Source organism: Tursiops truncatus, chromosome 2, assembly GCF_011762595.2.
Source record: "Tursiops truncatus isolate mTurTru1 chromosome 2, mTurTru1.mat.Y, whole genome shotgun sequence".
Lineage (NCBI taxonomy): Eukaryota > Metazoa > Chordata > Mammalia > Artiodactyla > Delphinidae > Tursiops > Tursiops truncatus.
The window spans coordinates 156,670,947-156,684,275 of NC_047035.1; positions in this window are offsets into that span (position 1 = coordinate 156,670,947).

The window sequence follows — 13,329 nt, forward strand, 5'->3', positions numbered from 1 at the left end:
AAGCCAGTGCACCTAGAGCCCGTGCTCTGCAGCAAGAGAAGCCACTGCAATGAAAAGCCCGTGCACCGCAACAAAGAGTAGACCCTGCCTGCTGCAACTAGAGAAAGCCCGCGTGCAGCAATGAAGACCCAGCAGAGCCAAAAAAAAAAAAAAAATTAGATAAGGCAACAAAAAAAGCTCTTACAGGTTGAAATCTTTTAATTTGTTGGAAGACTTAATGTGGGTGTTTAATGTGAATTTAGACCGGTGATTCTTACTGATATTTATGTATAAAGTACAAATCTCTCTTCGCACCACAGAAGTTAATATTTAGCAATATAATTATTTTGAGATTCTTTAATTGATCATTTAATTTTGTTAAAGTCTCAGTATGAACTAAGATGACTTAAATTGGGTTTTCTGCATCACTGATTTTTTTGACTGTTGGACACTCACATTTAATGGGTAGAGTTCTTAGGTGGATTATCTCACCATGTACTTACAGACTTTTAATCAAGGAAAGACTTAAACTGAATTTCCCCTACTAGTTGCAAGTGCTTCTCCCCACCTTGAAAAATGTCTGTCAAATGTCAGCACTAATTTCGGAACAAGGCAAGCAGCTGGGGCGTCAACTACCCATTCATAGCGTGTGAACAAGCAGTCATTGGGGAACTGAGTGTAAATAACATAATAATCTTCCAGATAAGCGTGAGGAGAAATGGATTTCTTTGAGAATCTGGTGAAAGATATAGGCTCACCTGAGGAAAATCTTTACACACAGTTTCAGGGGGTCTTAGACCTCAGATTAAGACCCCCGCACTAAAGCTGTGTGGGATCAGATTAGAAGCCAAAGCTTCTGCACTTGCAAGAATGGAGCCATTGCATAGCGTGTAGTGTGCCTCAGAGAAGTAACGCGCACGGCTTCTCTTTTAACTCAAGTAGTTTCCAACAGTGTTGTTTCTGTAGTTAGTTAATTTATAGTACATTCCCCTCAGATTGTCAGCTCTCATGAACAAAGTAAACTGAGTGTTAGAATTCCACCAGAAAAGCAGAAGTAGTATGAGTCATACATATACATATATGTGTATATATAAAATCGCCCTATGACATATATATGTATATATGTACACTTGTTATACACACCTGTGTGTGTGTATAATAAGGGATTTATTACATGGGACTGACTTATTCAGTTGAGGTGAGCTGGCTACACAAGTCTGAAGCCTTCGGGCAGGCTGGGACTCCAGGCACGGGACGGGACGAAGCTGTTTGTCCACAGGTGGAATTCAGTGTGTTTCTCTCTGGAAAGGCTCAGCCCTGCTTTCAAAGCCCTCCAACTGATGAGCCCACCAGGATACTCTCCCTTAGATTTAACAGATGGGGGCTTTCATTGCATCTACACAATTCCCTTCACAGCAGGACCTGGGTTAGCATTTGAATAACTGGGGATGGACCCTTGCTTGCCATGTTGACACACATACTAGAGAAGACACCACATACTAGAGAAGAAGGTCTCCTTGTACTTACAGAAGCTATAGTTCTGGTGATGGATTATTTCAGGAGTAACTGTGACTAATTCCGATTGTTTTAAAAGGAGCAAACTGATTATGCACTGGAATGGGTGTTTTCCTTGAAAGCAGGTGCTTTAGGGATGACCATACACTTATTTTTGTGCTGTTGCCACCACTCCAAAATCTTCTCTTGAATCTTCTTGGAAGTGCCTTCAGATCCATTTATAAGCCACAGAAGAAAATCTATCTTACAATCTATCTATAGATTCTTTTCTAATCTATCTATCCTATTTTATTTAGTACCTTGTGTTTTGATTGAAACTGATACACACTTCCATATCATTTTTCTTTCTTATTCATCAGACTTGGTTCAGAATTCTTCCAAAATTCAGATGTCAGCTTCAAGAGGTCTTAATGCATTTTATGTGCCACTAGGACTTTAATCTTCCTGAAGCACATTTCCGGTCATTCTAACGCTTAAAGCCTCTCAGAGGTTTCCCATTTCTTAGAAGTTGATGTGCCGACTTCTCAGATAGGCGTTCAAAGCCCAGAGCAGCGTAGCCCCAAGTCTGTCTCTACGGCCCAGTTCCGTGCCCGCCAGCACATACTGTTCTCCAGCCAACCTCGGTTACTTGTGGGAGCCGAGGATATCTTTATCTTTCTTACCTGTTCCTCTGACTGTGCTTTGCCCCCTCACCCCCGCTCCCCCCACCCCATCTTCTGCTTGTTCAAAGCCAGCCTTCAAGGCCCGGCTCCAGTGGCACAGAGTCCTTTCTGTGCTGGGATGTTCACAGCACTTTTGTGTTATTGTCGCTTTCACACTTAGAACTTAGTGGTATAGGATGTTGGTGCCGTGATCGGACTGCTAATAGTGAACTTAGGGCGAGACTGGTGTCCTAGCTTTGCTCTCACAGCAGTTGGTGTGGTGCCCTCTCGGGGCCGAATGAATGTGATTTCACATCAGGGACGGGTTGTGACGTAGAAGCAATTCAAAAGGAGTCCCCCAAATGCTTTCCAGCACATTAGCATCACCAAAACTAACGCATCACTCTCAAAATCCACAACTCGACTAACGCAACACTCAGTTACATACGTTAATCTGCCCTTTCTATTCACAATATGGAATCACTACTCGAAAAGGTTATTAAAGAGCTCTTGTCGAGAATTCCCTGGCAGTCCAGTGGTTAGGACTCTGCGCTCTCACTGCCGAGGGCGAGGGTTCGATCCCTGGTCAGGGAACTAGGGTCCCACAAGCCGCGAGGCGCCAAAAAAGAAAAAGAAAAAAAAGAGCTCTTGTCTTTCTTTAACTGAACCAAACCATCCAAAGCCTGTTGCTAATATCTTATCCCACAGCCTTCAAGATGCAACATGTACTCCCCTTTCAACTGGGAATAAACCCCAACTAATTACTTCTGCCTGGTTGTTCTAAAACAATTCTATGGAACCTCAGTCTGTTCTGCCTGTCTGCCTTTCATCTTTTCAGACACACCTCCCTCCCCCTCCCCTTCCCAGCGCAGCAAGCAGGGTCTCCGTCCCAGGCAGGCACAGACAGGACCACTGCCTGGGATTCACTGCCTTACTTATGTGTCCAAACACTCCGAATGATAATCTCTTTGGAGGTAGTTCTGGTTTGGTTTGGTTTTGCTTTTAAGTGGAAAATGTGGCTCTTCTGTTGCTGTTGCATCTCAGCATAGCCTTCTCACATGGACCCCAGAGCCAGGCAGCCTGCATTAGGACTGGTTTTGTCCTGGGTAAGGTATTGCATCCCTCTGTCCCTGTGTTTCCTCATCTGTAAAGCAGAGATGGCAATAGTCCCTATGTCACAGGGCTGCCGCCAAAAGTCAGTGTAGGACAGTTCCTGGCATCATAGTGAATGCTTGGTAAATATAAACTCTTACCTGCTACACTATATCATTACCGTGGTGTGATTTCAGTGAGCTGTCTACATCTATGATAGAACAGTGTTTTCTGCCTTCTGCTTTTCCTCTGTGTTACTGGGGAGGGTTTTCATAGGAGATCCCTCTGTGTTTGTTTTCCCCAGTCCTACCCGCATAACCGGCCTTTGCCCTGCCACAGCATTGCCTGTAGTGGAACCAACATTCCCCGCAAGGCTCACTCTTCCTGCCCGAGATACAATGTGTGCCTTTCCAGAGCCACCTCACTTGACCTGGGCCCAGGAGGGAGCAGCCTGCAGGTAAATGCTTAGTTGAAAATAAATCCAGTATATCAGGAATTAGATTGGGGACTGAAAAAAATTCATCCTTTCAGGAGACACAAGAAATGACCAGCCTGGTAATACAAAAATTGTAGGATAGAGAATGCCAACTGCTTGATGTAAGTTACCTGAGTCTTAATTCTATAGCTATATGAGTTAAGCAATAATTTCCCCCATTTTATAGAAGATGAATTTGCAGCTCAGTTAATTTGCTCTAGATAACAAACAGTAAATTACGGAGGTGGGGTTCAAACCCAGATACGTCCAAGCTCAAAGCTTATGCTTTTCACCCTATGTGTCAAAAACCTCAGAAGACTTCAAAAACCACAGAAGAATAACCTGAAATCTATGAGGGTTTATGTGGACTGTATTCAATTAATCTGTGGCCCTTTCAGTTTCCCTTACAAGTAAAATATATATAGCCTTCTCGAATAATTCCGGTGGAGGCCACGAATCCAAGTGGTTTCTATTTTTGTGAACTGGAGACCAAGTACAGGAGCAAACTTGGAAGCATAGAAAATAAGACTTGGAACCTCCTTCCTACTTCAAGAACAGATTCCTTTCATTGTCCCATTTCAAGAGTTAATGATTCTCTCACCATTCTAGTCACCACCCGCTTAAGCCGGTCACGTTGGCTCGCTTTAGTTCCGCAGTGGAATTCTGAGAGGCCGACCATTCTTCCCTGTGGCCCGGGAGAGCCTGCCAGAGAGCATGTGCGCCTGCTCCGGGCTCCCCCGCACGCCCTCTGCTTCGTGCTGCAGGCCCTGCAGTTTCGTGATGACGCTCCCGGTTTCGTGTGTGCGTTTTTATCCTGTGCCCTCATTAAGCTTTTGGTTAATGGGGTCTCTTCTACCAAAGCAAGAGCGGAGCCGCGTGGCTGGGCGTTGTGCCCTGGTGTTCTTGCTTGAAAAGGACTCTGAACAGGTCACTCAGCTTTCATTACATTTTGAGGAAGATAACTACAAATCTGAAAAAAAAAAAAAATCCCTGAAAGCTTATGTGTTGATGGGAGGGTACTCTTTTCTTGTCCTTCTCCACCCTGGAATATAATAACCACAGTGCAGCTCCGAGGCTGCTGGGAAGGAGCCCCAGGCGCAGCACAATATTTTAGAAATTTCACCTGTTTGGGGGTCTCAGGTTGCTCTATTTTTTTCCTTGTCTCCTGATTCTTTGATTCCTTTAGTTTAGGTTTCTGAAAGCCCTGGATGGGTAGGAGGCAATAGTCCCTGACCTTGAGATTTACAATCCAGTGGTGGAATAGACACACACACGCACACACAAGCAGAATGGCTAAGATGGGTGGATACACACATGTGTTGACAGATGACAATAAATAAAGATATGCCTTGATTTATAGTTGGTTTTATAACATGTAAAACGTTTTTAAATTTTATAGAAATTTTATAAATTAAAAGTTGTTTTAATATAATTTATTGAGCTTATGAGAACAAGACTCTACAGTAAAAAGAAAAAGCCTCCCATTTTGTCCCATTATGCAAATACCTACCCACCAGATGACCAGTCCTAAACATGGTTTGTTGCATATCTGTTTTCTTTAATGCCACACAGCTCCATCTATTCCAGGTTGACATTTGAGAGGTGAGAGAAGGGGGCTTGTTGAAGGGACTGTACTTACTGTGTCAGATTTCCCTGACTCAGACCTGAGTGATTATTGGTTGAGACGGGAGAATCAGGGCGCAAGAGGATCCTTTGTGCATGACAGAACTCTGAGATAGAGTGATCTTTAAGGAAGACCTGTGTGCAACGCCGTGGAAAGGCTTTGGCTTCTGCCCTCATGCCCTGCATTTATTTGCGGTTCACAGGGTGCCTCACTGTGAAGAAGTTCAGCCAGCCAGTTCTCTGAGCCGGTGAAGGCTCGCCTTCCTTTTGACGGCAGGGTTCCTTGAAAAGGAGTAAGCTGGTCCCTAATCTCATTGAATTCTTTCCAGTCACATCATTGCAAAACATCGGGCTAATAGGCAAGGTTCATTCTTTACCTCCCTCCCCAATCCTTGGCCTCGAATAAGAATGGGCAGTAGGGGTGGGGAGAACAGAGGAAAAAGAGTACAGATGTTATGTGTGTGTGTGTATGTACGCCCACACAAACACACGTTACATGTGTTAGTTTAAAATTGATTTGCTTTGATAAGTGAGGCAACACTTGAATTTGGTATCAGGAAGTGGGCCAGTAACACAAAGGAAGAATCATCAAACATGTAAGACCACAGCTTGAGGGATGGCTGGGGATGACCTAGCCTCTGTGGAAACTCCTCTGTGGAGTCATAAAGTATGATAAATGGAAATGGAGCCCAGCCAGAACCCTGGAGTGTTTTTCTTCAAACTGTCATCCCAGACTCAAAATATTCATTAGATGAATGGTAGGTCTTGTCTTTTTTTCTTTCTTACTCTTTTCATTCCCCACATTTCCCCTCTTTTCCTCGTGAGAAGGCGTCTCGCTCAGCCACAGTTTATACGCAGGGCCCTTTGTTTAGGTCTGAGGAACAGGACAGACCGGGTCCAGCATCACACACTTATTCTTGTGGGAAGAACTGACAGCTAATTCATGTCTATGAATTGCTTGGAGATGAAAAGCGTTGCATAAATACCAAGTAACATTATCGCTGTGAGGGCTGTTCGTTTTGAGTGTAGTAAAACGCGTTGATCTCTGGGTCCAATGGAAGCCCAAACTTCCACAGCCAGAATCTGTGTCTGTTTCTCTCACATGTGAAAGAAGCGGAGCCTCCTGTATGCATATCGGTTATACTGAGAGCACTGCAGTTTTTAGTTATTTTTAAAAAAGTGGTCACTCAAAGAAAGAGGACATTGGGTAGAGACACAGGAAAGAAGGGGTGGAGAAGCATATTCTCAAATACTCTTGAAGGGCATCTGACATGGATTGGGAGGGGATTTAGAGTTGGAGAAATAAATGGAGTCGGAAGAGAGAATTTGAGAGGTGAGAGAAGGGGGCTTTTTAAACAATTTTAAACAGACACCTTAAGATCCAGTCCAGGGCAGAAGGATCACAGGCACCTCTCTCAATGAGTTAGTAGGTATGAAAATTAGAAGGTGCAAAGCTGGCTGTTTCCCATCAGCATTTGTTGTCACGAAGTTGTCTTCTTTGAAATGAAAATGAGAATCCCTGGGATAAGCCTTAGAAAAGGAGGGAGAAAGTCCACAGGAGAGGATATGCTCACCTCTGGATTTTGAACCCAAAGCAAAGCTGTGCAAAATTTGAATAATGGGAAGGAAAGTGGTCAATCAGTTAAGAAGGTTTAGTAGCAAACAACAGAAACTAACTCCGGTTAACTACAGGAAAGGGGTTGTAATGGAAGGGTAATTCACAGCAAAGCTGAGTAGACAGGCCACAGAGATGACAGAGACCCCAGCAATTTCAGAGACCCAATGGATAGTGTCACCAGGACTCAGCCACTAAGGAGGTTCTGGCTCCTGAGCTGTTTACTCCGCTGGAGACTCAGAATCCCAGAATAGAGTCTGATTGGCCTAGCTTAGGTCAAAGGGCAATTGCTGCTAGTTTGAACAATGTGAACTATAGCTCTGTAGACATTCAAAGGAGGAGGGGGACGGACTGTGCAGTGGTCCAGGAAGGCCTCCAGGAAGAGGAGGTTGAATATAATGCACTGGCCCAATATTTATGTAGTGAGTGGTTTGACACCCTAGCTGGAGTGGGCAGGGCACCGAGATTGACAGTCCCAACCAGACTGCGTACCCTGGGAGCGGGAAGTTCTCCAAAGGGAAATTGAGGAACCAGCAAAGGGAGTGAATGCTGGATGATGAAATCAGCAGGTGTCTCTTACAGTGGGTGAGCCGCGGGGAAGAGAAAGAGGATGCAGGATGGGGTTGTTCTGCAGAGATGCTTAAAATCCTTATTAGAGGGCTTCCCTGGTGGCGCAGTGGTTGAGAGTCCGCCTGCCGATGCAGGGGACATGGGTTCGTGCCCCGGTCCGGGAAGATCCCACATGCCGCGGAGCGGCTGGGCCCGTGAGCCATGGCCGCTGAGCCTGCGCGTCCGGAGCCTGTGCTCCGCAACGGGAGAGGCCACAACAGTGAGAGGCCCGCGTTCCGCAAAAAAAAAAAAAAATCCTTATTAGATATCCAGGATGTCTCCCAGAGGGCTCTGCTATGCGCAAAGCCTCAATTCCTACTCATCTCTTCCTTGTTAATTTCTCTTCTCTGTCACATGCAGTTTCATACCTGGATGTCTACTTAGGTGTTCCAATTCCACCTCATTTAACTCTAGCCAACCAAAGTGTATGTTACACACAAGACATCATGCTAAGTGTGAATAAATGAGATGCTATCCCTGACTTTAGAAGATTAAAATTTCATAGAGAAGCCCATGATCTAGACAAATTCATGCTCTCTACTCCTCGCCAACAATTTCTTGTATTCACTTATTTTTTGTTAACAGTGTATTCCTAGACCATCAGCTTTGAAACCTTGCGATCATTTATAGCTCAACCTTTTCCTTAGTCTCCCTTACGTATATCTCTTTTCAACTTGTCCATTTAGCAAGTCCTCTGAATCCTTTCGCCCATTTCTGCATTTCTGTTTCAGTGCCACCACTTAGCAAAGTCCTCATTATCTTACACCTATTTTTCTGTAATAACCAGCTAGCTGAGCTTGCGGACTTGGTTTCTACATCCCTCCTGTCTTTCCTGTCTGTATACAGGTTCCAGAAGCCTTACAGTAATTTCACTCTGACCTCTGTGACCTTATTTTCCTTTACTTCTAAAGCATATCCACAGCTCCAGGCTGGTCAGCCTTCTCACAGCCCTTCAAATATACCAGGTTATTCTTACCTTCATGCCCCTCGCCTCTCTTCCTCCTCCTCACCTGGAAAGCCCTCCTTTCTCTCATTCATCCATTGAAACCAGCCGTTCTCAGCCCCAGTTACACATTCTCATCACCTGGAGAGGGTTGTGAAGTAAAGGTGTGGGCAAATTAAAATCCCAAGCTTAGATAATATAACCTAAACTATATACGTAACAAGCTCTGAGCTGTCAGATAACACTTTTTTTGGTTAAAGGAATGTAGCACAATCTATATTTATTTATTTTTAATAAATTTATTTATTCATTCATTTATGCCGCGTTGGGTCTTTGTTGCTACACGCGGGCTTTTCTCTAGTTGCGGCGAGCGGGGGCTACTCTTCGTTGCGGTGCTCGGTTTCTCATTGCGGTGGCTTCTTTTGTTGCGGAGCACGAGTTCTAGGCGCGCGGGCTTCAGTAGTTGTGGCTTGCGGGCTCTAGAGCACAGGCTCAGTAGTTGTGGTGCATGGGCTTAGTTGCTCTGCGGCATCTTCCCTGACCAGGGCTCAAACCCCCGTCCTCTGCATTGGCAGGCGGATTCTTAACCACTGTGCCACCAGGGAAATCCCACCACTTGTTAACAGAGTCAGAGACCACTGTAGGTGACATCATGATGCACTCACTAATAAATGCTGGGACGTCGTCCCAAAGGGTATTAGAAACACACAAATGCACACCCACACAAGTACACTTGGTGGGGGGGGGGTGCGGTATGCACAGTTCAGGGGAGCCCTTCACAAGAAGGTGTGGGCCTTTCCTGAAGGGAGAGACTCGAAGCAGCAGCGTCTCTGTCTCTGTTGCTGGCCTTGAAGTTGGAGCCGCCATGAACTCTGGAGACGCGGCACCACTCGGAAGCTGAGCCTTCTCCAGCCCAAGCCTCCAGGTGAGAAGCAGCGCAGCCAACACCTGAATCTCAGCCTCCCGGGGCCCCACACAGAGAAGCCAGACGGTACCTGTGACCTTCAGAAACAGACAAAACAACTGTGTGTTGGTTTGAGCCATAAATTTGTTGGCAATGTTTTACATAGCAATAGAAAGCGAATACAGCAGTTATTTTCTAAAGCCGGGAACATTAGAACTAGGGCCCATCATTTCAAGCCCAAAGGAAATTTGTTTTTGAACTTAAAAGTGAGCACAACTTCACACACCCAAGAATAAATTTATGGAAACTGTTGCCCAAAGAATTGACAGTTAAAAAATAAGCAAGTTTTAGAAGGATGTCCGTGAAATCATGGACAACCTTTTTTAAAAATTAGAGCTTATTCTCTACCTGTTTCCAAACATGATTTGAGGTGACTTATAAGGCACTTTTTTTTCCCATAAGGCATGTTTGATGACAATTAAAAAGTCACGTGGAAAATAATAAACCACGGAGGATGAGGAATAATCAATATAAAAAATCTTGGCTAAGTATCATAAGGAATTTAGCTTTGAATTTCTCAGAAGTCAAGATATTTTTAAAAGGGTAAAATGATAAACTATAGCAGGGATTCTCAGGCCTAGGTATATATTAAAATCTCCTGGAGAACTTTTAAAACACCGTCAAGCCTGAGTCCCATTCCCTAGGATTCTGGCTTCATTGGTACAGAGTAAGGCCCTAGGACAAAGAGGGGTTAAAACCTGCCTCAGGTGATTCTGGTGTGCGGCCTGGGTGGCAAACCGCTGAACACAATTTTTATTATCAAACGAAAGCGCTCATACTAATTTATCAGGAGAGAACGTTATCTTTTGGGATTTATATTGTGAAATTTGTATAATAGAGAATGTCTGGACAGACATTTAATGACTGTTTGCATTAACTAATTTAATCTTCATGATAACATGTAAGGGAAATACATTATCCTCCCATTTTAAAGATAAGAGCACTGAGGCACAAAGAGGTTAAGTGACTGGCTGAAGGACACCCTCTTAGGAAGTCGAAGTTGTAGGCTTTGAATCCAGATATTATGGTTCCTGAGCCTTTGAACCAATTTCCTACATCCCACACACAGAACGATGGGAGCCACTGTAGGTGAATACGAGAATAATCAAAAAGCATTTGCAGACCTTGGAGAAATACATCCCGATGAAGAGTTAGATGTGCACATACAACTATACCTGGGAGAAAGGGGAAGGCTTCTGTGGATCGCATATGGAAGTAGCCAACCTGAATCATGTTGACCCAGGTACCAGCCATATCTGTAGCTCTTCCTTTGTGCTTGAAGGTTCAAGTTTCCCTCTGGTATAATTTCCCTTCAGTCTGAAGAACTTCCTTTAGCAGTTCTTTTAGTTTTTCTTCATCTGAGAATGTCTTTATTTTGCCTTCACTCCTGAGGAATATTTTTATGGGATAAGAAATTTTGGATTGAGAGTTCTCTCCTTGGAGAAGTTTTAGGATGCCCTTCCACTGTCTTCTGGGTCTGTATAGTCCCTGAGGTGAACTCTGCAGTAATTCCATTCATTGTTCTCTGATAGGTAAGGTGATTTTCACTAGCTGCCTTTTTTTTTCCGCACCGCATGACATATAGGATCTTAGTTTCCCAACTAGGGATTGAACCCGGGCCCCCTGCAGTGCAAGTGCAGAGTCTTAACCACTGGACCACCAGAGAAGTCCCTCACTAGCTGCTTTTGAAATTGTTTTCGTTTTCCTTTTCTGGCTTTCAGCAGTTTGAGTTTCAGTGTCTGCGTGTGCTTTTCTTTGAACTTATTGTTGGGGGTTCACTGAGCTTCTTGAATCTGCCAGTTTATATCTTCCACCAAATTTGGGGGATTCGGGGTCATTTTTTTCAATATTTCCCATACAAATCTCTTCTCTTCCTCTGGACTCCAATGACACAGATTTAAAACCTTCTGTTATTATTCTATGGCTTGTGTGGTCTTGTTCATTTTTAAGAAAACACATTTTCTCTCTATTCTTCGGATTGGATATATTTATCCTGAAGTTCATTGACTCCTTACTTTGTCATCCTCTCCATAATTTGTCCTGAATATTATTCGTTCATATCTGTGGACATTTGCACGAGAAGCAGCTATAGACAGACCACTTCTATTACTTCTGCTCTCTCTTTGTATACCTTGGTGTGTGTTTCCATCAGAGTGGAATTAGAGGGTTGGGTGGAGGAAGTGGGGAGGCCACAGAGAAGGAACTTCCCAAAGGATGCTCAGACCCAGTGGCCTTGACCTCAACAGACCAGGGAGAGCCAGCCCTCCATCTCAAGAGGCTTCCCTGCCACCACACCGGCAGGAAATATGTTATACGTGGTGGGTTGTGGGCAGCAGAGAAAGGAGTAACTGTCACCTCATGGGAAATTCACCTCTTAGAAAAACATGTGCATTGCTTCTGTTTTCCCTTTTGTCTTTCCTCCAAGTTTGTTATTCGAGATGCCCCCGGGATAGTGGATGTTCTCCCTGGGGGGAATGAAGGTGGGAGAGTAAGGAGCAGAGTCCTTATATTTTTCCTCTTACGGGGTGTCATCTGTTTTAGCTGCAGCTACTCCATCTGAAGCTGAGTTTTTGACTTAATCCTTGACCTGATGAAGAGGGTGGCAGCAAGGACCCTGCCTGCAGTTAAAGGAGGGGCATTTGGAGGTGGGCAGCTGGAACGGGTCTCCTGGGAGGGTCAGGATTCCCTCGGGGGTGCGCTGGTGCCCTCCCCACCGTAATTTCCCTGCCTGCCCATCCTCGCCCCACACCTCCTGCCTTCCCCCCTGTCCTCCCGCATGGCTGTCTCACTCCTCCCCCAAAATGACTTCATAAGTGCTGCTTTCAGCTCCTCTCTAGGGCCTTGCAACTATTTCTACGACTTCTCCCAAATCTGTTTTCCCTTCCCCAGGTTGCCTCTCACCGCCTAATTATGCCCTAGGCATCTCTCCTTTCATCTATATCTGTATCTTCTCGGATCTCTTCCCTTCCTTCCAGGTTAGTGCATCACAGACATGTCCCCGGAGTATTTTGGTAACAGAAAAGAAGGAGATGGATCACTGACATCCATACTTGGTCACCATCGCACCCCTATTCTCCTTAGTCACGGGTGTTCATTTTATTTTCCTTTTAACATTTTATGTTGGCTGTTAAGACCAATAAAGATGAACGTTTCTCATTTTAGACCCTTAATCTGTCCCCTCCGTGAGTGAGCAGTGAAGCTGGGGAGGGAGGACAGGAATGGGAGCTACACAATCCTCAAACTCATCGATCTAGTCGATCTCCCATCTCCTGTTTTCTCCTTTATTCCACTTTAAGACTCTCACCAAAATGTCTTCTGCTCCTGGGCTCCCTGCAGCTTCCTTTGATGGTCCTCCCTTCCTGGAATCTGATGGCCAACTTCCAACCACATTACTTTTGATCTCAGTTTCCTCCAGCCACATCCTCCTTCCAAATCTCACCTGGCCGATGGCGTTGTCTGTGGCTTACTCTGTCCTGCCTTTCAAGCCGCGCCTAACACCTGGCTTCCAGAAAGCTGAGTTAGATGACCTCCTGACCCCCAACATCATTTTCAGGCACCCTCACCCCCCAGTTCCTTGGAAGCTAATTGGGATAATTCGCAGCCATCACTGCTTATTTCTTCCAGTAGAGGGACTTCCCACCACAACGATCCATGTTTACCAAAGTGTGGCCTCAGGCAGCCAGGCTGGCTGTACAAATTTAGCCACAATGAGCATATATATCACCATGCCTGGACCATAGCAATGGGCAGTCAATAAATGTGTGTTTAAGCTTAATCTGAACAAAAGAACTCAGAGTTTGGGCAAGTGAGAATTCTCTTTTTTTTGTAAATTGAAGTATAGTTGATTTACAATGTTGTGTTAGTTTCAGGTGT